The 23896-nt window shown below is 39.8% G+C and overlaps 1 pseudogene; it reads right to left on the reverse strand.

Annotated features, from left to right (window-relative positions):
* Positions 1-6331: 6331 nt before the first annotated feature.
* LOC103258669 lies at positions 6332-22792 on the reverse strand (annotated as a pseudogene).
* Between the last annotated feature and the right edge of the window lie 1104 nt (positions 22793-23896).

Here is a 23896-nt window from a genome sequence, read left to right on the forward strand (position 1 = left end):
TGGACTCCTAGTTTCATCTTTCATCTGAGTAATACCACTGGGCTCAACTCTGATCCCTGCTCTCTGCACTGAAGTCTGGACACACTCTAAGCAGTAAGTTGGTTCAACAGTAGAATTTATCTCATTTGTTTTCCCTTTCTCAAGATCAATGTTCTGTACTGCCTAATGTCTTCAAAAACCATTATTTCATCTATTTTGTCCAGGATTGAAGATGTTTTAGGTGTAAAGGTAAATACAGTCCCTATTGCACCATCTTGGTGAGGAGCAGAACTCCTTAATGTCTTCATAGCAAGCTCTGGATTCTGAACCTGAAAAATGGTGAGAAATATATGAAGATCAAGAAGGACAATGAACTAAGGTCAGAGTGTTAGGCATCCAAAAAAATGGTTCTAAAGTGCAGTCTAACAGCAAAAACAAGGTGAAATCACAGAGCAGGCAGAAGTAAATACAATACAGTAGCTGAGGTCAGCAAAGATTCAGGAAGAAGAAAAAGATAAAAGGGCACTGACTTTTAATGAGAAAATAACAGATTAATGATCTGGAAAGCGTACCCACTACAATGACTGCCCTAAAAGGATAGGGACTTTGTATTAGTCACTGATGTATGGACTAAACACTGTTCTAGGTACTCAATAAACATTTGTATTAAATTTAAAAATAATTAAAATTTTATTTACAAAAATACCTAAGCCTAAGAGATGTGTCATCTATGCATTGGAGACAGTACTAAATAGGCTTCCATTTATGACTTTATTAAATATAGGTTTTTCTTATTTAACCAGTCCTTTTCAACACGATGTCTTCCACACAGCTACTGACTCATCTTTCCCTATTAGTGTCACTTGACAAAAAACACATTCAGAGAAAAACTACAAGAATTAATGTTTATTACACAAAAATCACTGAATTTCCAGAAAGGTTCTATGCATTTAGGATGGCTTTATCATAAAATGGCAGAGGTTACTATGGTCAGAATGCTGTCATCTTTCTATGAATCCCCAAAATATGTCGTCTGTGTTTCTCTAGTTCCTGTCACACCTTAATCTATTCCTACAGAGTTTTTAGCTCCTACTCAATTGAAAAAAAACTTAGGAAAAGCAACCAGGTCTTTTTAATCACTGTATTTCCCCAAGAATTAGCACAGAGTCATTGATATTCCCAACCAAAAAATCTACTTGGGCAGTTATTGACAAGGGAGACCTGTAAAAGTACAAGGATTAGTACACACAAGAATATATATCATGCCGGCTTGGTGGCTCAGCCTGTAATCCCTGCACTTTGGGAGGCCGAGGCGAGTGGATTACCTGAGCCCACGGGATCAAGACCAGCCTGGGAAACTTGGCGAGACCTCATCTCTACAATAAATCAAAAAAATTAGCCAGGCTTGGTAGCAAGCACCTGTAATTCCGGCTACTTGGAAGGCTGAGGCGGAAGATCACTGGAGCCTAGCAGGTTGTCGCTGGCCTGGCCATGAGTGTTCTACAGTACTCCAGCCTGGGTGATGAAGTGAGACTCCAGCTCAAAAAAATATGTATCAGAGAACAATTACATGACAGATTACTATGCTACCATTAACAGTTATAAGCAAACATTTTAACTAACAAGGAAAAATAGGTACGATGAATTACTAGGCAAGGGGGCGGGATTTATAAAGGACCTATAGTTTTACCAGAGTGTATAAGGCAATAACTAAAAATGCAGTTGTTTATACATGCTCGTGATATGACTTTTGACATGTACTGTGGATCTTTAAAAATCATAAAATGGAGAAACAGAAAGCAGACTAGGGAAGAACACAATTACATCAACCTGCCAGGGTTTGTATACATTCAAGATCTGCTGCGTAAGAGCTTGGGCAAATTACTTAACATCATTGTGATAAATATCTTATCACAAGGATGTAGAAGAATCTCCCTCATTATTTCCAATGTGGGGGTGCGGGGGTTCTGCCCCTGCAGGGATCAGGGGTCTCTGGCGGTGTGACGGCGTCAGCGATTTAAACTGAAGGGATAGCTATAAAGAGAAAGAAAAGGGGGGAGAAAGAAAGAGACTGGACTCCTACTCAAGTTTTTTTTTTTTTTTTTTTTAAAGTTTCTTTTTTTTTTTTGAGTTGGAGTCTCCCTCGGTTGCCCAGACTGGAGTGCAGTGGCTGCTCCCAGCAACCGCAGCCTCGACCTGCTGGGCTCCGGCGATCCTTCCGCCTCAGCCTTCCGAGTAGCTAGAATTACAGGCATGCGCCACCACGCCCAGCTGAGTTTTTGATTTATTGTAGAGATGAGGTCTCACTGCCCAGGCGGGTCTCGAACCCGCAGGCGAGGGTAATCCACTCACCTCAGCCTCCCAAAGGCGCGGGATTACAGGCTGAGCCACCGAGCCCGGCTTTCCTACTCAAGTTTAATGGGTGTAATCTCAGGGCCTTTATCCCCAACTCTGCAAAGTTATCACCATGGGAACTCCTGCTGTTATGGTTACACAAAAGGTAGCATATGCCTTTCACATGACCAGGCCCAGGTGTACACAGGACACCCCCCACTCTCAAGCAGATGTATTTTTCAAACATGAAGAAAAACATGAAGTTTTTATCCAGTTTTTATGTACCCTTAATTGTTTATAGCTATATAACATCGGTCAATGTTTACACCCAAAACCAATATAATGATATATTGCCTTTTATTATTCTATGCTAATTCAAACTGGTTTCTATAAAACAGTTGGTGTTATGGTTACTCTTTCCTAACACCAGCTGGCCAAATACAAACTTTACTGGCCCTCCTAAATCAAATTAAACTAACCACACTTCTATAATAAAATAGTTACTAAAAATTTCTTAATCTATATAAACTATTTTTTAAAACCTATATCTATAAATTTCTTAAATCACATCAAGAAAACCTGTGACTTACACTAAGGCTCCTCAATGTAACTCAAAGTTAAATTTAAATTGTTTAAAAACAAAAACCATACACTGTGAAAAATGAGAACAATAGACTCCCAAGTTAGCTGTGTTTATTTTGGTTTCAGAGTCCTCTGTTAGAGCCAGCTAGAGCCTTTCCTGGTTGCTTGTGCCAATAAAAAAAGAGGGAAAAAATGGGGTCTACAACTCCCAAACACATCCTAGTGGTCTCGGGGTCAACGGCCCTTCCTGATCCCTAATGCTCAGTGGGCCTCCATGGCCGGCTTCCAACATGGGGGCACTAATTTTGTCTAATGTTACATCTATGGTTATCTTAGGCATTAGAGTCTTTGATTCAAAAGGAGTGGAACTAAATCTTTTTAGGTCATATATGCACACCTTTCAAGTCACAATAAATTTTTTTTTTGTTTTTTTTGAGTTGGAGTCTCACTCCGTTGTCCAGACTGGAGAGCAGTGGCTGCTCTCGGCCACTGCAGCCTCGACCTGCTGGGCTCTGGCGATCCTTCTGCCTCAGCCTTCCGAGTAGCTGGAACTACAGGCGCACGCTATCACGCCCGGCTGATTTTTTTGTTGGATTTATTGTAGAGATGAGGTCTCGCCAAGTTGCCTAGGTTGGTCACAAACCCGCTGGCTCAGGCAATCCACTCACCTCAGCCTTCCAAAGCTCTGGGATTACAGGCTGAGCCACCGAGCCCAGCTCACAATAAATTATAGATCTTTTCTACAGGAAAAAAAATGCTCAAGTGCTTTGTAACCTATCAATGAAGTAAATGACCAGTAGTAGATAAAAATTCCTATACTCCTTGAGCATCTTGCTTTTTTGTTGTTGAGACAAATATAATAATTAATTTTATATTTTCATTTTTCTGATCCACAGATAACTTAGTACACTATACACTTATAATAGCTTACTGTAAATTGAATATATTTTATGTACCTGTATTTTTAAAGGCCTTACATGTATCAATTTAATACTTATAACAAACCTACAGGTAAGTGCTATTATTTCTTCCAAGTTACAGGTGAGGAAATAGAAGTTAACTAAATATCTCAAATATAAACAGATATTAAGACTTCCACATGGCCTATGAGTTGCTTGAATTAAAAAAGAAAAGCATACTGCCTTTCATGGTCCAAAGAGACATACAAGGGGGGACTAAAAAAGACTGGCATTTATTTTTAAATTTTCTATTTATTCTTACACGTTTAAGCTTCAGTTACCTTCAAAGTATTCTCTGTTTGATATAATACACCTAGATGCCTTTTCCACTGTTCCAAACAGTTTTTGAACTCATCAATTCTGATGCCTTTTAGGGTTTCCACCATTTTTGTTCTACCTCTTCCGCATCTGCAAGATGTCTCCCTTTGAGGACTTTCTTCATCTGGGGAAACAAAAGTCGCTCAGGGTGCGACAAGGTGAATAAGGAGGTAGAGTAAAAAACTGCTCAACACTCAGCAGGGTGTGGACAGGTGCGAGTGTAAATCACCCATCACGAGAGGGGCAAACACACTGAAAAGATCTCCAAAATAAAATTCACTGCCTCTCAAAACAATCCTAACTGGTACACTGATGCTGATGGACTCCAGGAAAACCTAGCAAGCAAGGGTAGCCTGTAATAAAAGGGGCTCACCATCCAAAAAATAATTCCAGTCTTTTCAGGTCCTCCCATTTTATGACTTAAAATCATGCTGGCAAATCTCAAGCCAGACTTGGTTACTGTTACAAAATGAAAAGTACATTTCAGAGAACAAAAATAAAACAAAATAGGAAAGTAGTTCATAAAGAAAGTAAGTTCACCTCACCTTGAACATGGTTTTTAGATCTGGAATAGCCAGGCGTCCCTGCTCCTCATGGCACTTCTGGGAAAAAACAGAAATAGAGAAGGAGAACGGAATTTTAAAAAATCAGTCTGTGTCAACACAAACAAGACCTGCTCTCTGAGCCCTCTGCCTGTGTACACAGATAGAAGTTAAAGAGAGACTAGCATCTTCTACTCATCTTGTATCAAGAAGAAAAGTCAGAGTGGAATTTACCGGGGCTACAACTTCTCAGAGGTATCAGCCACATAGTGGAGACAGTCCAGGCCTAGTAGGGCTTATAGGAAGAGTAAAATTTTTCCACAGAGCTCCCACAAGGATTCAAAACAAGGAAATTCCTATTTCTGGTGACTCTTTCTCAGGTTTCTTCCCTTCATGACTTGGGGTTTCCACCAGCTTTAAAATGCTAGCCCAAGACCAAAGCTGTATCTGTATTAGCTGTTAATTTCAACCTGTGGATCAATGATCTTGAACATTTTCTTTATTCCACACCATTACCCTATCTCATATTAATCTATCCCCTAATGCTAACCTCGCCTCGTTTGTTCATATCCCATTCATGCTCTCTACAGAGGCAGTAACCTCACTGTCTGCAGAGAGCTTCTAACATGACCCTTAGAGGTTTCTCTCTGGACTCAATAAGCTTATACAAACAAATAAACAATCAGAAAGGAATGTTGACCTCTCTGCTGATTCCAGGTCTTATAGCCAGTATAAACGATAAACTCAAACCAAGGTAAGTTCACAAGACCGTAAGGCATTTGAGCAAGCATTGGTTACATGCAGATACAGGGTCCTATCTTAGTCCACTTGAGGGGGTATAACAAAATACCATAAATTGGTTAGCTTGTAAACAAAAGTTTATTCCTCACAGTTCTGGAGGCTGAGAGGTCCAAGATAAAGGTACTAGCAGATTTAATATCTAGTAAGACCCTGTTTCCTGGTTCATGTTGGTGCCTTCTTACTGGTCCTCACAAGGTAGAAGACAACAGGCAGCTCTCTGGGCTTCTTTCATAATGGCACTAACCAATTCATGAGGTTTCTGCCAACATTATCTATTCGCCTCCCAAAGGCCTCACTTTCTTTTTTTTTTTTTTGGCCTTATTCCTTTTATTTCTTAACATAAAATTAATGTAAAAAAAGAATGCATACTAAACATAGAAATACAAAAAGAAAAATAGTCACTCCCAATTCCACTACAAATAATGACCACTATAAACACTGTATATACTTTTCAAAAATTTTGGTTGACGAATACACAAATGCACATAAATATCCCAATTAAGAGTTAGAACTGTCAGAAATGTAGAACAAATGTTCACTCTCAACGGAAAGCTGGACCAGATGTCTTTCAGGAGTCTTCCAAGGCTAAGATTTTCAGACTCTTTTAGAGTATGCCAGTCACTCTAATTATCTTTAAAACAATAGATGCAAAGAGTCTGCCAGTCACTCTAATTATCTTTAAAACAATAGATGCCATGTTATAGTGCTGAATAAAACCAACAAAAGTGACAGAGTATTCCAAAAACACTGAAAATACACTCCATTTGAAATCTGCTATTTAAATGACACATCAAAGACAAAAACAAAATAGAATTATTAGATCATGGAGAGATTTTTCTCAAGCTGCAGAACAGTTTCCTTAAAGGCAGAATCCTCTGCCCAGTTGACTTTTCTCCCCCAAGTGAGGTTCTGGAATACATGTTGTATAACTGTAGTAATTTGTATCTCTGTCTGTAGGTTGTGTTTCACGGTCTTTATTGTGTCCGAATTTTCTATATTGTCCAAATCGTTTTTCTGTTTGTTCTTCTCAGTCTGTATCTCCAAAAACTTACTTTCTGAAGCTTGTTTTAATTCCAATCTCTTCTTTCTAACATCAAGCAGTTTTTCCTCTAAGTCCGAAGATTCCTGCTGGGATTTCATTATTAATTTATTAAGCTTCAATATATGCTTCATGGTATCCACAAGCACACTAGACTTGGTGTTAACTTTCTCCAGATTATCTTTTAAGTGCAACTGAAAGCTGCATCCTGTCTAATGCAAGAGTTTTCATTTCAAAAGCAATTTTTGCGTCTTCAAGTTCATTTTCCAGGTCTTCAATTTTAGCTTCAATTTGCTTTTCTTGCATGATGTGTTCTGGAGTTTTTTCTTCATTTGCATCAAGCATCGATTTATATTCTAAGAGTTGCTGCTTAGTCTGTGCTTTTAACCTGAGCAGCAGCGTCCTGCGGTCCTCGCGGAGCGCCGCCTGCGCGCCGGCGGCCAGCGGGGACTCGCCCGTCTCGCCGTCCCTTCCGGAGTCCGCGGACTCGGCGGTGGCCCGGGCGTCTTCTCCATGGCTGCGGGGAGAGAAGGCCGCCGCCCAAGACGCGCGGAGCCGCCCCCGGGCCGCCTTTCCCGGCGCCGACTCAACGCTCAAAAGGCCTCACTTTCTAATACCGCCACATTGGCAATTAGCTCTTCAACTCTGAATTTTGGAGACACAAACAGGTCTAGAGGGGACTGCTGCTCTCTTGTGAGGCTCCCATTACAAAGATCCAGGAATTTAACACTTGCATTCCCGTGGCTTAAGAGAATTCTAGTCCTCACTCAGAACACACATGCACACTCTATGGGTGTGGTTCCCTGGCTGTGCTTCAGTGAGTCTGGCAGATGTCCAGCCCTGGTGTATGCCGAGGTCAGCATTACTCTACATGACCTTGTGCAAGCAGCAGGTGTATTTGTCTTCTTTGTGATCCCTTTTCTTATTTTGTCAAACTGGGACAAAATATAATTAGGATATGAGAGTGTGCACATATTGGAAACTTCAACATGTAGTGTGTGGGCTTGATTTGGAGATGTAGGAAACACCATCCTCAGATCCATCAGATCTAAGATTCCATCCATGCTTCACTGGACCAGTTTTTTATGTACGGATTAGAAAAGAAATTAAACAGTGATATTATATATTCTTATTAATTAGCTCTTGTATCTTCCTTCTTTGGCATTTTAAAATTAGAAACATTTGTAACTGCTTTATTCAAGTAAAATATACATACCATAAAATTCACTCATTATAAACACAAAATTCAATAATTTCAGGAGATTCATACTTGTGCAACCTTCACCAACAATGTAGTTATGGAATACTTCCATCAGTACAAAAAGTTATCCCCTACTCATCTGCAAGGAAACAAAAAAGTCTACTGGGGTGACATAAAGTGAATAAAGAGTGGACCATGGGGGTCGTGCCATTTTTGGTTAAAAACTGCTGAAACTCAGCACAGAGTGGGCAGGCATGTTGTCATGGTGGAAGAACTAGTCAACTGTTTGCCACAACCTGACGTCTCTTCCACAAATTTTGATGCAACTATCTCAAAACTTTGATAAAAACTTTGGTTGACCATTTGATTTGGAGGAACAAATTCCACGTGTCATACAAGGGGTCCACACTCCAAAAGATAATTCCAGGTTTTTTTGGGTCCCTCTTTATAAGCATCATATACTTCCCAGTTGAGCATCTCTAATCCAACACTCCAAAATCTGAAATGCTCCAATGAGCTTTCCTTTGAGCAACATGTCAGTGCTCAAAAAGTACTTGTATTTTCAAACACTTTAGATTTCGGATTTTTGGAGTAGGGATACTCAACCAGTAGTGAGGAAAATCTGTCCTTACTGCTTCAGCTAGTATCTGACTGTGGTTATTATTACATATATAAATAAAATCATACAATATGTAATCTTTCAGCTGGTCACAGTGGCTCATGCCTGTAATGCTAACACTTTGGGAGGCCAGGGAAAGAAGAGTGCTTGAGCCCAGGAGTTTGACACCAGCCTAGGTAACATAGCAAGACCTTGTCTCTATAAAAACATCAAAAAATTAGCTGGGCATGGTGATACACAAAATGGTAATTCCAGTTTCTTGGAAGACTGAGGCAGAAGGATCACCTGAACCTAGAAGTTTGAGGCTGCAGTGAGCTGTGTTCTTGCCACTGCACTCTAGCATGGACGACAGAGTGAGACAGACTCCAAGTCAAAAAACCCAAAAAAAATGCATAATCTTTAGCATCTAGTTTATTTGACGTATTCTTTTGTCTGAATATACTACATTTTGTTTCTTCAATCAACAGATCATGAAAATTTTGATGGTTTCTTGTTTGTAGATGCTGTGACTAAAGCTGCTATAATAATCCTTTCTGTGAACCTATTTTGGTTTTTCTTCAGTAGATTCGTAGGAGGAGAACTTCTGGATCATATAGTAAGAATGTTTTTACTTTTTAAGAAATTACCAATTGTTTTCCAAATTGGTAGTACCATTCTTCATTCCCATCAGCAAGGTATGAAGATTCTAGACTATATGGAAATGCAGGTGCTTAGAACAGCCAAAACAATTTGAAAAGAGAATGTTAATGTTGGAGGATTTATCCCACCTCCTTTTAAAACCCTATAAAGCTACAGTGCTCAAGTCAGTGTAGTTTTTTGTAATGAAACACATATAAATCAATGACAGAGAGTAGATATTCTAGGAGTAGATCCTCACATACAGTCATTTAATTTTTTAATAATCATTTAGAAAGCAACATTCATTTGGAAATTTCAATAAACATAATGAACCTCAATCCTTATTTCAAATCATACAAAAAATTTAAGTCAAATGAATCACTGATCAAGGTGAGAAAGTACTATTCTATTCCTAGCATGCTAAGAGATTTTACCAGTAAAAGGGGATGAATTTTTTCAAATCCTTTCTCTGTATGTGTTGAACTGGTCATGAGGTTTTTGTCCTCTATTCTTTTTACTTGGTATATTACTCCAAGGTGTTGCCAATATGGTGGCCTTATTTAAAAGGTAATGAAGTCATGAAGATTCCTGCCCTCTTGAATGGGATTAGGTGTCCTTATAAAGGGGCTTGATGGAGAAAGTTGGATCCCTCTTGGCCTTTAGCATTCTACAATGTGAATAGCATTCAACCCCTCTCCAAGGCACAAGAAGATGCCAGTGCCTTTATCTTGGACTTCCAGCCTCCAGGACTGCAGGAAATAAACTTCTGCTCTTTATAAATTGCTCAATCTGTGGTATTCTGTTACAGCAGCACAAAAAAAATAACACAATTACATTAAATGATTATGCTATGTTGGACAAAACTTGCATTCCTGGGATAAATTCCAGTTGATCATGATGTCTAATTCTTTTATAGGTGGCTGGATTTAGATTGCTTCCATTTTATTAAGAATTTTTAATTAGCCGGGTGTGGTAGTGCGCGCCTGTAATTCCAGCTACTCGGAAGGCTGAGGTGAAAGGATCGCTGGAGCCCAGCAGGTCGAGGCCGCGGTGGCCAGGAGCAGCCACTGCACTCCAGTCTGGGCGACAGAGTGAGACCCCACCTCAAAAAAAAGAATTTTTACACCTATGTTCATGAGAATTATTGGTCTACAATTTTCTTGTGATATTTTTGTTTGTTTTGTTCAGGTTATCTGTCTAGTTCTAATTTTTTAACTTTTATTTATTTATTTATTTTGAGTTGGAGTCTTACTCTGTCACCCAGACTGGAGTACAGTGGCCACTCCCAGCCACCGCAGCCTCGACCTGCTGGACTCCAGTGATCCTTCTGCCTCAGCCTTCCAAGTAGAAGGAACTACAGGTGCGCGCTACCACGCCCGGCTAATTTTTTGATTTATTGTAGAGATGGGGTCTCACAAAGTTGCCCAGGCGGGTCTTGAACCGCAGACTCAGGCAATTCACTCACCTCGGCCTCCTAAAGTGCGGGATTAAGACTGAGCCACCGAGTCCAGCGTCTAGTTCTAATTGACAGCAGAATATTAAAATCTCAACTATAATTGTCATATCGTCTATTCTTTCCATTCTGTCAGTTTGCTTCACATATTTTGGGGTTATTTTGTAAGGGCATGTACATTTCTAAAAAAAATTTTATTTTAGAATAGTTTTAGACTTACAGAAGAGTGGCAAGAATATTACAGAGTTCCCGTATATCCTGTAATGTTTTCCTCTAATGTTTCCTCTAATGTTAAAATTAACCTGGGACATTAATCACAATTAACAAATCAATATTGATACATTATTATTAACTAAAGTCTATAGTTTATTGAGATTTCCTTAGTTTATATCTAATGTCATTTTTCTGGTCCAGGATGTCACCAGAATAGCACATTACATTTGGGTGGCAAGTCCCTCTTTAGGCCTCTATATACTGCAACACATTCTCAAACTGCCCTGGCTTTTGATGACCTTGACAGTTTTAAAGAGTATCGATTAGATATTTTATAAATTCTCTTTAGGCTTGGGTTTCTCTGATATTTGCTTCAGGATTAAACAGGGGTTATGGATTTTGGGGTCAAAGACCATAGAGGTATAGTGCCATTCTCATCACATCATATCAAAAATATGCTATCCACATGACATATTGTTGTTAATGCCAATTTTTTTTTTTTTTTTAGTCAGAGTCTCACTCTGTCAGCTGAGTGCAGTGGCATGCTCAAGGCCAATGCAGCCTTGACCTCCTTAGGCTCAAGTAATCCTTCCACCTCAGCCTTCCAAGTAGTTGGAACTATAGGCACACATCGCCACACCCAGCTAACTTTTTTATGTATTGTAGAGATGAGGTCTCGCCAAATTGCCCAGGCTGGTCTTGAACCCCTGGGTTCAGGCAATTCTCTTGCCCCCATCTCCCAATGTGCTAGGATTACAGGTGTGAGACACTGTGTCTGGATGATGCTAATCTGGATTAGCTAGCTGAGGTAGTCTTTGTCAGCCTTCTCCACTGTCAATTTACTTTCCCCCTTTTCATGCTGTATTCTTTAAAAGGAAATCACTTATATACCCCACACTGAAGAGATGAAAAGTTATGTTCCACAACATTAAGGGTGGAATATCTACGTAAACAATTTTGCACTCTTCTGTATATAAGATTTGTCTAGTCTCCACCACTTATTCATACCAGTATGGACTCATGGATATTTATTTTGTACTTCTGTTTATAATACTATCCCACTTTATTTAATAGCTCAAAATTTTCAACCTTTGGCATATATACTTTTATTACATTCTCTTGATATATTGGCCCTTTTATCATTATAATATATCCCTTTTTGTTTTTAAAAGTATTCCATTCTTTTTTTTTTTTCGAGTTGAAGTGCCAGTCTGTTGCCCAGGCTAGAGTGTAGTGGCATGCTCACAGCCACCACAGCAGCCTTGACCTGCTGGGCTCAGGTGATCCTTCCACCTCAGTCTTTCAAGTAGCTGGCACACACCACTATGACCAGCTAATTTTTTATTTATTGTAGAGATGAGGTCTCGCCAAGTTGCCCAGGCTGGTCTCGAACTTGTGGGTTCAGGCAATCCTCTCACCTCGGCCTCCCAAAGTGCTGGGATCACAGGCGTGAGCCACTGTGTCCAGCCTGCCTTCCATTCTTAAAGCACATTTTGTTTGATAGTAATACAGTCACTCTAGCTCTTTTATGATTTTTATTTGCATGGTATATACTTTTCTATCATTTCCTTTCAACCTACTTGTGCCTTTGAATCTAAAGTATGTATTTCATAGACAGCATATAGGTGGATCTTGCTTTTTATCCAGTCTGACAATCTACCTTTGGATTAGGGTGCCTAGACCACCCACATTTAGTAAAATCATTGATATCACTGGATTTCTAGATGACATTTTGCTATTTATTTTGTATATGTCTCTTTGATTTTTTTTTTTTTTTTTGAGTTGGAATCTCACTCTGTCGCCCAGACTGGAGTGCAGTGGCCGCTCCCGGTCACCACAGCCTCGACCTGCTGGGCTCCGGCAATCCTTCCGCCTCAGCCTTCCAAGTAGCTGGAACTACAGGCATGCGCTACCATGCCCGGCTAATTTTTTTTTTAATTTTTATTGTAGAGATGAGGTCTCACCAAGTTGCCCAGGCGGGTCTCGAACCTGCAGGCTCAGGCAATCCACTCACCTCAGCTTCCCAAAAGCGCGGGATTACAGGCTGAGCCACCGAGTCCGGCTTGATTTTTGTTCTTTTTCCTCTGTGATTGTATTTCTGTCTTAAATAAATATTTTTTAGTGTACCACTTTAGTTGCTCTATTGACTTATCAACTATATGTATATATAAACATATTTAGATTAGAACATATAGTTTATTTAAAAGGTATATCAGAGAGGAAGAGAGAGAGAGAAAGAAAGAGAAGATTCACCTCCCCAAGGCAGGGAAGGAGGCCAAAGCCAGGAAGCATGGCGACAGCCATAGCTCAAAGAACAAATGGCCACACCAGAACCTAGTAAGGCAATGGCCCACAACTATATTTTTTAAGAGTTATTTCCTTATTGGCTTGTTTAGGACAGAGGTCAACTAATATGGCAAATGAGCCAAAATGACCTGCTGCCTGTTGTGTTTGACCCACAAGCTAAAAATCATTTTTGTATTTTGAAAACCATTTCAAATTGACAAAAAAGGGTAACAGATGGATAATATCTTAATTCACATGGAAATTATTTAAAATTTAAATAATAGGGTTTATAAATAGGTTATATTGAAACACAGTCATGCTAATTCGTTTATGTAATGTCCATGATAGTTTCTCTCTGTTGTTTTTTTTTTTGAGTTGGAGTCTCACTCCATGGCCCAGACTGGAGTGCAGTGGCCGCTCCCGGCCACCGCAGCCTTGATCTGCTAGGCTCTGGCGATCCTTCTGCCTCAGCTTTCCAAGTAGCCGGAACTATAGGCACATGCTACCACACCCAGCTAATTTTTGCTTTATTGTAGAGATGAGGTCTCGCCAAGTTGCCCAGGCGGGTCTCGAACCCGTGGGCTCAGGCAATCCACTCACCTCAGCCTCCCAAAGCGCGGGATTACAGGCTGAGCCACCGAGTCCGGTTGATAGTTTCTCTCTGTAACACTGGAATTGAGTAGTTGTGACAGAGACCTTATAGCCCATTAAGTACTAAAATATTTACTATATGATTCTTTACAAGTTTGCCAACCTTGGCTTTAATCCCTAAGGCAACTTCTCAAATAGCACAAGAAAAAGAAAGATAATAAAATCAATAAAGAATATATGAATATCTACATTAACTGAATAATCATAAAAATTACTCAATTAATTTTAAAAAAGGGAAAGACATAGGACAAAGGGAAAACAGATGGTAGACCATAACCTAACCATAGGAGTAATTCCAATCAACAATGTTCTAAACATCCCAAGTGTACTAGGCTGAATAATGTCCCCCAAGGTTACTAAGTCTTAAGTCCTGTAGCCTATAGGTATTACCTAATATGCTAACAGAAACTATGCAGATGTGATTAAGTACCTTGAAATGAGGAGATTTTTCTGAATCATCTTGCAGGCTCTAAATGCAATCACTAGTGTCATGAGAATAAGGAGGCAGAGGAAGAGGTGAGACAGAAAGAGTAGAAGGCCATGTGAAGACTGAGCAGATTTGAAGATACTGACCTTGAAGACTGGAGAAAGGCAGCCAGAAATCAGGAAATCTGCAGCCACTAGAAGTTAGAAGACACATGCAGCAGATTTTCCCTTACAGCCCCCAGAGGGAGTAAATCCCTGATGACACCATGGTTTTGGCCCAGTGAAACAAATTATGGACTTTATGCCTCCAGAACTGTGATAGAATAAATTTCCACTGTTTTCAGCTACCAAGTTTGTGGTTATTTATTATAGCAGCCACAGGAAACAGTACACCAAGTAAAAGGTGGAGATTGTTAGACTGGATTTTTTTTTTTAAAAGTAAGATTCAACTATGTGCTGCCTACACAAAGACACCTAAAAGTGTAGACACAAGTAATATAAAAGTAAAGGTATGAAAAACAGCCTAGATTGCTAACACTATCAAAAGTTTGTTTTAAAATTCATGAAACAGGTATAAATCTATAGTCCCTTCTCCTCAGGAAGCTGAGGTGGGAGGGTTTCTTGAGTCCAGGAGTTTGAGGCTGCAGGGAGCCATGACTGCACTCCAGTCTAAGCAAAAGACTGAGACTCTTCGGGGGGCCAGCCCCCGAAGAGAGATTTAGGAGGTCCCTTGGAAGGTGTGATGGTGTCCACGACTCGTAGGGATAGATATTAAAAGAAAGAAAGAGACTGGGGGAGAAAGAAAGAAGCTGGACTCTGTCTAGTGCAGAAGCCGATTCTGTAGGAGGGATAGATATTAAAAGAAAGACAGAGGGATAGATATAAAGAAGAAGAAAGAGAAAGAAAGAAAGTGGACAACTGTTCAGTGAATTGAACAGAAGCCGTTTATTGAAACGTACAGCAGGTATTTATCCCCAATTTTTACACAGACAGTCTCACAAGTCTTTCATGTGAACACAAAGCCAGGTGCAGGAGGGTCATCCCCTACCCACCAGGTGTTTCCTCAGGTATGAGGAAGAACAATCCCAATTAAATTACAAAACTTTTACATGAGCACAAAGCCAGGTGAATGAGGGGGCATCCCTCACCCACCAGGTGTTTCCTCAGGCATGAGGAAGAACAATCTCAATTAAATCACAAAACCTTTACATGAACACAAAGCCAGGTGAATGAGGGGCATCCCTCACCCACCAGGTGTTTCCTGGAGTAAGAGGAAGGGCAATCCCAATTAAATCACAAGACATTTACATGAACATAGAGCCAGGTGGATGAGGGGGCATTCCCCCACCCACCAGGTGTTTCCCCAAGCATGAGGATCCCAAAACTATCTCACTGTTCCTCATGCTTGGTTAATATTTCTCAAAAGCAATACAACAATTCTAATATCATAATATTCTAATAATCAATAACTTTTAAAACCCATGCATACACAACACCTAATAACCAACCCAAATCCCAATTCCTCTCTATTTTATGCTAATTCTACCTACACTACAGAAACTCTTAATTATAGCCCAAACCAATTCCTAAGGAATGTGGCCCAGTAAAAAGATCACACTGGGCCGTTTCTGGGAACAATTGATTATAATCTCTTAACAAAATGGGTGTTCTGAAATCCTATAAATCTATTTTAACTTTTTATAAAAGTTTCTAATTCCTAATCCTGATCATCAGCAATAAAGCTTCTAAAAAATAAAACCCAAATATAAACTGTAAATTGTATTAAAGCCAAAATCGCAAATGTAGAAAATGGAAACAATGTAATTTCTAAAGTTAGCTGTATTCTTATTAAACCTCAAAATATCATGTTTGATCATGCTTGAACTGCCATAATTCACTGACATAACATAACCTATTCTACAATACTTTCTATGAATAAAATAAATTCAATTTCTATAATAAGTAGAAAAACCCCTATACTAACTGTAGCTAAAAACCGGTTTAAAAGAAAGCAGCCTAGTTCAACGTACGTGCTGGGCCCTTAGGAATGTGGCCCAGCCCAAAGTTTGTGCTGGGCCTTTAGGAATGTGTCCCAGCCCAAAGTTTGTGCTGGGCCGTTTCTAGTAGCTCTAGATATTTATCTATATTATTAAGGTTGAAACAGCACTTTGTATGTATATACTAATTTCTACAAATATACTATTAAATCTTAAAAGAAGCTTGTACCGTATTAAAGGCTCCCAAATGTGACCTGAGTTTGAATTATGTTAAGTTTAAAGCCAAAACCGCAATCTGTGAGAAACAGGAACAATGGACTCCCAAAGTAAGCCATGCCTGTCGTACTCTCAGAACCTCATGCTCAGATCATCAAAGTCCCTGCTAGTGGATCATGCCAAACAGCAAAGAAGGGAAGAGGGAATGGGCCTTCAGTTCCTGAACTCAACCTAGTGGTCTCAGGGTCCACAGCCTGCCTGGATCCCTAATGCTCGGCCGGCTCCCAACAAGACTCCAACTCTAAAACAACAACAACAAACGATTCTGGAAACAAAAACTGGTAACAATGCAAAAATCCATAGTTAGAGATTTTAACACAACTTTCTCAATAATTGATATATCAGACAGGAAATAAGAAAAATGAACACCTGAACAGTTCTATCAGTCAATGTATCCTAACTGATGTTTACAGAATATCATTATACATTCTTTTCAAGTGCATGTAGAACAATTACCAAGATAGACCATATTCCAGTACCTAAACAGGTTTTATTAAATTTAAGAGGCTTCCAAATAATACAAAGTATGTTCTCTGGCCACAAAGGAATTAAATTAGAAACCAGCAACAGAGATATCTGAAACATCCCCCAAACATTCAGAAACTAAATAATACATTTCTAACTACTGCATAGGCAATACAAAAACAAAACAAACAAAAAAAGATTAAAAAGTATATCAATGTGTATGTCGAATTTTTTTTATTTTTTAAATTTTTTTATTTTTTGAATTGGCCTTTTACACGGTCGCCCAGGCTGGAAGCAGTGGCATGCTCACAGCCACTGCAGCCTCCACCTGCTGGGTTCAGGTGATCCTTCCAAGTAGCTGGAACTACAGGTACACACCACCATGCCTGGCTTATTGTTTGATTTATTGTAGAGATGAGGTCTTGCAAAGTTGCCCAGGCTGTTCTCAAACCCGTGGGCTCAGGCAACCCTTTCACCTCAGCCTCCCAAAGTACTGGGATTACAGGCTTGAGCCATCACACCCAATCAGAGTGTGCTGAATTTTAAAAAGTGAAAACACAACATATCAAAACCTGTAGCTAAATCAATACTTAGGAGGAAAATATGTAGATCATTGGAAAAGAAGAAAGGCTCCAATTGATGAACTCAGCTTTCACCATAAGAAACTAGAAAAAAACAACAAATAAACCCAGGGTAACCAGCAGGAAAAAAGAATAATAAAAATCAGAGCATAATTCAATAAAACAGGGAAATTTTTTTTTTTTAAGTACAAAAGCTGAAGATCAATGGAATAAATAAACTTCTACTAGTTGGGAAAAAGAGGAGACACAAATTACCATCAGCAATAGGAAAGGCAGGCCAGGCGCAGTGACTCCTGCCTATAATTCTAGCACTTTGGGAGGCAAAAGTGGGAGGACTGCTCAAACCCAGGAGTTCAAGACCAGCGTAGGCAACATAGATAGCAAGACCATGTCTTTACAAGATATCTAGGAAAAAAATTAGACAGGCATAGTGGCATGCACATGTAGTCCCAGTTACTTTGAGGCTGAGGTGGAAGTATCACTTGAGCCCAGGAAGTCAAGGCTGTGGTTAGTTGTTAGTGTCATCACAACTAAATCTACAGATATTGAAAGGAGAAAAAGAAGCATTTGGAACATATACAAATACATTTTAAAAATTAGATTAAATGAATAAATTCTTTGAAGGGCACAAATTATTAAAGCTCACTTAAGAAGAAAATGATAATTTGAGTCAGTCTATCTCTATTAAATTTAATGTGGATTTGGCCAGGCTTGGAGGTTCAGCCTGTAATCCCAGCACTTTGGGAGGCCGAGGAGAGTGGATTGCCTGAGCCCATGGGATCGAGACCAGCCCGGGCAACTTGGTGAGACCTTGTCTCTACAATAAGTAAAAAATTAGCCAGGTGTGGTAGCATGCACCTGTGGTTCCAGCTACTAGAAAGGCAGAAGTGGAAGGATTGCTGGAGCCCAGCAAGTCAATGCTGGAATGGCTATGAGTGTGCCACTGCATTCCAGCCTGGATGACAGAGTGAGATTCCAACACACACACACACACACACACACACACACACACACACACACACACACACACACACAAATTAAATTTAATGTGTCATTAAAAATCTTTCCATTAAGCAAATTCCTATATCAAAAGGATATATGAGTATCTACATTAACTGAGTAATCATAAAAATTACTCAATTAATCCAAAAAAAAAAGGGAAGAGATAGGACAAAGAGAAAACAAACAGATGGTAGCCATAACCTAACCTCAGGAGTAATTCCACTGAACAATGTTCCCAAGTATGCTGAGTACAAGTGTACTAGGCTTGTATCTTTGGAAGACACAAGGCCTAGATAGCTTCACTCAGAAATTTTGAAGAATAAATAATTCCAATTCTAAAACTCTTCCAGAACAAGACTACATCACAAGTTAATCTAAAAATCAGCATTACCCTGATACCAAAATCAGGCAAATACATTATGAGAAAAGACTTATATCACTTATGAACATAGTTTGAAAATTCTAAACAAAATTTCAAATTTTGTTAACTTTTGCTTATATTCAACACTAAATAAAAAGTATAATAAATCATAATAAAGTGAGGTTTTATCCCATGATTGCAACTTCTGGTAATATTCAAAAATTGATAAAAATTCTTTGTTGACAGAAAAAAATGTAATAAATTAATTAAAAACCAAATGATTGGCCAGGCAAATTGGCTCACGCCTGTAATACCAGTACTTTGGGAGGCAGAGGCGAAAGGATTGCCTGAGCCCACGAGTTCAAGACCAGCCTGGCAACATAGTGAGATGTCATCTAAACAATTAAAAAAAGAAAACTTAGCTGAGCATGGTGGCATATGCCTGTAGTACCAGCTACTTGGAAGGCTGAAGTGGAAGGATTGCCTGAGTCCAGCAGGTCGAGGCTGTGGCCGTGAGCGTGTCACTATACTCCAGCCTGGGCGACAAAGTGAGACTTCTACTCAAAAACAAACAAAACCAAATGATCATCTCAAAAGATGCAGAAAAAGCACTTGAAAAAAATCTAACCTTCCACTAGATTCCAGATAAAAAATCTGTGAACAATGAGATGAGGAAAACAAAGGGATTTCCACAATCTGATAAAGCAACCTATTCCTGGCCCTTAAGAAGTTGTCTGCACAGCAGGAGGTGAGTGGTGAGGGAGCTAGCAAACCTTATCTGTATTTATAGCCACTCCTCGTCTGTCAGTTCAACAGTAGCATTAGGTCTTTATAAGAGCCCAAACCCTACTGTGCATCCAAGGCATATATATTGCCTGCTCCTTATGACCTGAGGTGGAGTTAGGCAGTGGTACCAGTGTTGGGGAGTGACTGCAAATACAGATTAACATTGGTAGTGAGGCTTGACTGCACAAAGACCATAATAAATCCATTATAAATAAATCTGATATTGTAGACTCATATCAAAACCCTATCATTGAGTAGTAAGTGAGTTGATGTACTTCAATCGTACAGCTACATCTGGTAACAGGTTTTAAGTCAGAATACAACACTTATTTTAGTAACTGCTAGGCCAGTTCATTATCTTATTTACCACTTCTGTCTGTACCTCTTTTTTTAATGATGAGTTGTATAATTATTTCATTACATATTACAATGTAATAGTAATAGAAATAAAGTGTACAATAAATGTTATGCACTTTAATCATCCCGAGACCAGCCTCCCCAGTCCATAGAAAAATTGTCTTCCATGAAACTGGACCCTGATGCCAAAAAGGTTGGGGACTGCTGTGATAAACTACATCTGCAAAAACCTTACAGCTAATACAATTCCTAATGAAGTGTGACTGAATGAATGCTTTCTCCCTAAGATCAGGAAAAAGGCAAAGGATATCCACTTTCTCCACTTCTATTCAATACTGTTCTGTAATCTGCAGGTACTAACTCATGCAATAAGGCCAGAGTAAAAAAAACTAGAATGTAAAAAAAGAAACTGTCTCTTTTTGAAGGTAACAAAATCTTCTACAGGGAAAATCCTGTTGAATATATTAAAAAGTTGCTAGACCTAATGAGGGAGTTTAGTAAAGTCAGCTGTACTTCTTGCTAATTCAACTGTATTCCTTCATATTCGCAACTGGAAATAAAAAACTAAAAACAAAAACCAAAACATTTACTATAGCATCAAGTATATGAAATAGTGTACAGAATGATCAAAAATGGACAAGATCTGTACACTGAAAACTATAATACATTGCTGAGAACAATTAAAGAACACCTAAATAGAGATCTATCTTTACATTTATGAATTGGAAGACACAATGTTGTTAATAAGTCAATTATGCCCAAATTGATCTAGAGTCAACACAGTATCAATCAAAATCTAAGCAGCCTTTGTGCAGAAATTGGTAAGGTGACTCTAAAATTCATACAGAAATGCAAAAGATTTAGAACAACAAAACTATTGAAAATAAAGTTGCAGCACTTTCATTTCCTTACTTCAATGTTCACACTACAGCAATCAACACAGTGTGGCACTGGCTTTAAGACACATACACACATCAATTGAACAAAATAAAAGTCCAGAACCAGGTTTGTGCATATATGATCAATTGAGTTTTTATAAAGATACAAAGGCAATTCCTTATAAAAACGATCCTCAGATCAACAAACGGTATTGGCACTGGATATGCACAATTAAAAACAATAGCTTTGATCATATCTTTAACCCACTTGAAGTTTATTCGAGGATGAATATGTATGCAACTCACTTTCCTCTAATCATCTTTTCTTCCACCCAACCCTATTATTTATTTCAACAATGGACACTCCTTTGTCTCATAATCACCAACGAAATTACTAATCTACCTGAAATGTCACAGTCAAGGTACACCAAATTTCTGTTTTTGGATCTATTTCTAGATTAGATACCCTATCTATTCTGTTCATTTGATCTTTTCACGCATCAGCATTACAATCTTTTAACTGGGGGTATGACCACCTCATTGATTTTTTTGTTGTTGTTTAGAATTCACTGTCTATTCTCACGTGTTTATTTTCCCATATGAATTTTAAATGATCTTACATAATAAAACAAAAACAAAAGAAGTTAAAGCTACTGATCTTTTTACCAGAATCTCATTAAATTAATTTTTAAAACTTAGGGAGAATTACTGTTTTTATGAAATGGGTTTTTCTTTTGAAGATTATGGCATGTCTTTCCCTTTGTTGAAATCTTCTTTTCATCCTCCACTAGTAATATCCTATTTTTTTCTTTTTTTTAAACCCTTGTGTCGAGTACTGACTCTCAATAGATCTCAGCAAGTGACCTGCTCTGCTACATACGAAACCCCGACCCAGAAACAGGTTGTCTACGAATGGTTTAGTACCAGGTTCCTCATGTGCGGTGCGTGAGGAGGCGAGGGGGCACAGTAATATCCTTTTGAACATTTCTTGTCACATTTCTTGTCTATTTCAAAAAAAAAAAAAATTTTTTTTACCTTATTTGTAGCTACTGTGAATGTTTCTTTCTTTACATATTTCAATTGTCTTTTTAAAATATAAATGAAGCCAATAGATTTCCACATCTTAATTTTGTAATCAACTTCTAAATATTTCACCTTTACCTAAAAGCTCAATATTGTAAAATCCTCAGAGGATCTTGGGAGAAGTATATGCCTTATTGCGTCATAAAGTCATTGTGGTCTGGGAACCGGGAACAAATCAGCAGAATGCATTTGGTCCCTAGACTCACTTAGAAATGGAGCAGCCTTAAACAGCCTCCAGGACTTTCTGAACCAACGTTTTTTCTTCCGAAACTGGAGTTATACTGCCTGACCTATTATCTTGAACTCCAAATTCTGATATATCTACAGTAGTCAACCTTGCCTCATAAATTATGCCATGATTCAGGACTTTCAAATTTGTTGTTTGTTCCCTAAATAATAAATGCCTAGTCTGCGGGTCTGACACAATAGCAAGAATCCAACAAACCTTTACAATATTTCTTCCTGTCTATGTATATTTTTCGTTTTCTTGCTAGCTTTTGAGATGCGGTCTCTCTTGGTCGCCCAGGTTGGTGGCGCCATCATAGCGCACTGCAGCCTCCACCTCCTGGGCTTAAGGGATCTCCCTGCTTAGCCTCCCGAAGTGCTGGGATTACAGGTGTGCTATCCTTTGCCCGGCCCTTCCTGCCTATATTTAAAAGTCACGATGGCTTGGTATTCTATACAATAATAACGTAATCTTTAAAATAGAAATATGTTTTATTTGTCAGATTAATTACTTAGCTTCTTCTTTTCCAAATTTTTGAGTAGCCTGACGTCCAGGAATAAGTACCCTCATTTTCTCCATCTTACAGTCACAGGAGGGAGGATGGGGGGCGGTGAATCCCTGTCCCGCGCGTTCAGGTGCCCACCCTCGCTCGCACTCACCGTCGCCCTCACAATCAGATGCTCCACGCGGTTACACTCACTCTGTCACACTCGCAGCCGGAATCCCCTCGGTGTCATCTCTGAAAAGCTCCAGCCTCATCCCGGAATGCGGGTGCGTCCCCTGAGGCAAGCAGGCCAATGTCCCAGACGCCCAGGCCTTCGTTCCCCACGCCAAGATGCTTGAACCCGTGGCCGGACTCACCCCTACACAAAAGCATAAACCGCGACCCGATGAGTCTGTGCACTCCGAGAGCAAGCGAAGGCTTCCAAGTCTCCGGGCACCTCCTGGGCGAGCACAGGTTAGCTCAGGTAGGGCGCGGAGATGGTTCAGGCGAACTTCCCGCGACCCCCTCCGCCATATTGCCCGACGCCTAATCTGGACTACATTTCCCAGAAGGCCGTGCGGCTCTAATCAAGTCCACGCGAGAGCTTCAACGTTAAGGAAAGGGAGCGTGTTTGTCAATGAGGAGGCAATCTCGGGGGGAAATAAGCGTAGTTGTCTGGGGGCGTCTTACGGAGTCCCTTGAAACTACTCAGACGTTTCTGTTCCGGGCTGGGGCGGCGTTCTTGATTCCCGGCTGACGGACTCAGGACAGAGGGACTCAGGACAGGCTCCGGTGGTTTCGGGCGACGGTATTTCCCGGAGGCCTCGGCGGCCGGCCGACTTCGCGCGGGAACTCAGCCGCTTCTTGACCTGCAGACGGGGCAGTGGAGCGCCCAGCACTTGGGGAGGCCGAGGCGGGAGGATCGCTTGAGGCCAGGAGTTGGAGACCCGCCTAGGTCATAGCAAGGCTTTGTCTGTACAAAAAAATGAGACAAATAAGCAGGGCCTGCCTGGTGGTGCACGCCTCTGGTCCCTGCTACTCAGGAGGCTAAGGGCGAAGGATCGCCTGAGCGCAGGAGGCCGAGGCTGCAGTGAGCCTTTACCATGCCACTGCATTCACTGAGAGACCCTGACTCCAAAATAAATAAGCCAGTGCACCCGGAAGCTCTATCTTTAAATTTTTAACTGGGGAGTTTAATCTATCTGCACTTAATAAGCTGCTGATGTCGTCAGGCGTAATGTTGTCGTTTTATTTTGTTTTTATTGCATGGTTTTTTAAAAATTTATTATTTATTTTGGTTAGATATGGGTTCTTGTTACGTTGCCCAGGCTGGTCTTGAACTCCTGGCCTCAAGGGATTCTCTCACCTCATCCTCCTGA

Source organism: Carlito syrichta, unplaced genomic scaffold (assembly GCF_000164805.1).
Source record: "Carlito syrichta isolate Samal-C Ts95f unplaced genomic scaffold, Tarsius_syrichta-2.0.1 Scaffold302324, whole genome shotgun sequence".
Lineage (NCBI taxonomy): Eukaryota > Metazoa > Chordata > Mammalia > Primates > Tarsiidae > Carlito > Carlito syrichta.